Source organism: Equus quagga, chromosome 2 (assembly GCF_021613505.1).
Source record: "Equus quagga isolate Etosha38 chromosome 2, UCLA_HA_Equagga_1.0, whole genome shotgun sequence".
In the NCBI taxonomy this organism is placed as follows: domain Eukaryota; kingdom Metazoa; phylum Chordata; class Mammalia; order Perissodactyla; family Equidae; genus Equus; species Equus quagga.
Window position 1 is genome coordinate 62,915,512 of NC_060268.1, and position 2,164 is coordinate 62,917,675.

General features: G+C 59.5%; 1 long non-coding RNA gene across 1 annotated transcript in view; it reads right to left on the minus strand.

The window, feature by feature from the left end:
• Window positions 1-1,792, minus strand: part of LOC124236066 (uncharacterized) — a 10,633-nt gene extending 8,841 nt beyond the window's left edge. Inside the window, exon 1 of the long non-coding RNA XR_006887639.1 lies at window positions 1,709-1,792. This is a non-coding gene — a long non-coding RNA (uncharacterized LOC124236066). The remainder of the gene's footprint in view (window positions 1-1,708) is intronic.
• Window positions 1,793-2,164: the final 372 nt, after the last annotated feature.

The following is a 2,164-nucleotide window of genomic DNA, read 5'->3' on the forward strand; positions in this document are numbered from 1 at the left end:
CCCCCCCCCCCCCCCCCCCCCCCCCCCCCCCCCCCCCCCCCGCACGGTGAAACTCCAGGGCCTCCTGCCCCTTCCCTCGGGCTGCCCTGGCACCGAGGAGGGGCCTGAATTGCAACCCTGGACAGTGTGCACCCCCCACACATACACACCCTTCCACCCTCCCCTCTCCTCAGGGTCACCTCCTTACACACTGCGTGGGGGCCTCCTCCCTCCCTGTCTGAAGCCTCGCCTGCATCCTGGTCTGCCCCCTGTGGAAGGAGTCTGCTCAGGAGGCCTGCATCTCGGGGTGGCGAGGACGGCTGACAGGGCACAGAAGGGGAGGTGGAGGCCGCCCGGCTGCAGGGCCCGCGCGCTGCCTGCCACTTCCCTGCCAGGCGGCCCCTCGGGCCCTGCAGCTGGGGTGAGAAGTGGGCTGCCTCCCACCGAGCCCACCTCTGCCAGGAAAGGGAGGCTTGGCCCCACTCGCTGGGCAGGCGACAGGAAGCTGGTCTGGAATGACAGCCTGGGACTTCTGGTAAGTCACCTGACCTCTCTGAGCCCACTTCTCACCTGCAGGGTGAGGATAACAATGCCTGCTCTCGCTCCCCTGGTCGGGGAGGCATGAGGGCAGAGGAGGCAATCGGCTCTAAGGTACTTCGGAAAGCACGCTGCTGTAAATAGAAAGCTCGCTCTTTCTCAAAGGAGGATATGGAAGTGCACCCACGCTCGCATACATGCACACACGCACATTCGATCTTGCTTTCAGATCTAGAAGGGACTCTTGAAACACTTGATTGTGTTCCCAGAATAGCAGTGGGGACACAGAGAAATCTCAGGTGTGGCTTCCCCTGTGTGGAAGAATTTGGTCGTGTTGGAAGAGCAGAAGCGCATTCTCATGGTGCCCATTCCATGGACCTTCCGGTGCCCACTGTCACCCTGGCTGGAAGGAGACAGTCTCATGGCCTCAGAGCGATCATCTGAGCGCAGGCCAGAGCCTTAAAGCCACTCTGCTATCCCCTTCAAGGCCAGGGGAACAGAGCCCTGGAGAATCCAGTGATTTGCCTGAGGACAGACAGACAGAGGTAGGGGCAAAATCTGGCAGAACAGTGTGCCTGCTGCACATTCAAAGGCCTCCCCAGCGCCTCAGCCCTGGCTCTTGACGTGGAAGACACACACACACACGCACGCTTGTACACCTACACACACACACATGCGTCTCCCTCTGGGTTCATACAAAATGGGCTCCAGGGAGACGATGCGAACCTCATTTGACTCCGGCCATGCTCAGTGACATCTACTGGAATATGAAGCATCGTAATGAAGAATGCCGCTCTGGAGCCAGACGGGCCCTGGCTGGAGTCCCTGCTGTCGTGTACGAGCTGCGTGGCCTTGAGCAGGTTAGTCTCGGCCCCTTGGCTGTGCAGCGAGCCTGGTGACAGTACTTGCTTGCCATGGGAACACAGTGAGATGATGCCTGCACGAGGGCTCGGCCCTGGCTGGGGTGTAGCTCGGGCTCTTGTGATTGTTGCTCTAGAAGGAGGACAGAGGACTCATCCTGGGCAGTCCCCACACCTGCAGCTGAGGATAAAACAGGGCCTGGCCTCAAGGAGAGTGTTGGGCTAAGTGCTTTCGGTACTTGTCTCATTTCTTTAACAGTAATCCCATGAGGTCTTTATAGTTATCCTCATGATAGGGGGAAATGGAGGCCCAGAGAGGTTAAGTAACTTACCCCAGGTCACACAGCCAGTGAGTAGCAGCACGGAGATTTGAACCCAGGTCTGTCTCCACCTCTGAAGCACAAAGACCTCCTTCTGCGCCACACTGCATCTCCAAGAAGTTTCACCTTTTATCCTAGCAGGGAGATGACTCATGGAACAGGCCCTTGGATCACAGATGTGCCCTCTCCAACTGGGCAAGATTGACCACTGTCAGGCTGAGTTTCTCGCCCGCCTGGCACGATGGCCACCTCGGCATAGCTGGAAGGGGTGGTGGCTGTGCTCTGATCTGCAGGCCGGTGCCGCCGTCAGCTGGACTGGCCCACCTTCCCAGTGGCCTGACACTAGGACCATGCGGACCATGAGGAGGCTGCCTGCCTGGGTCCCTGCAGGCTGTCTCTGTGTCACCCTGTGGTCTGAGTGTAGGGGCTCCAGCTTGCAGCCCCTCAGCCAGTCCCAGACGGTGCTGA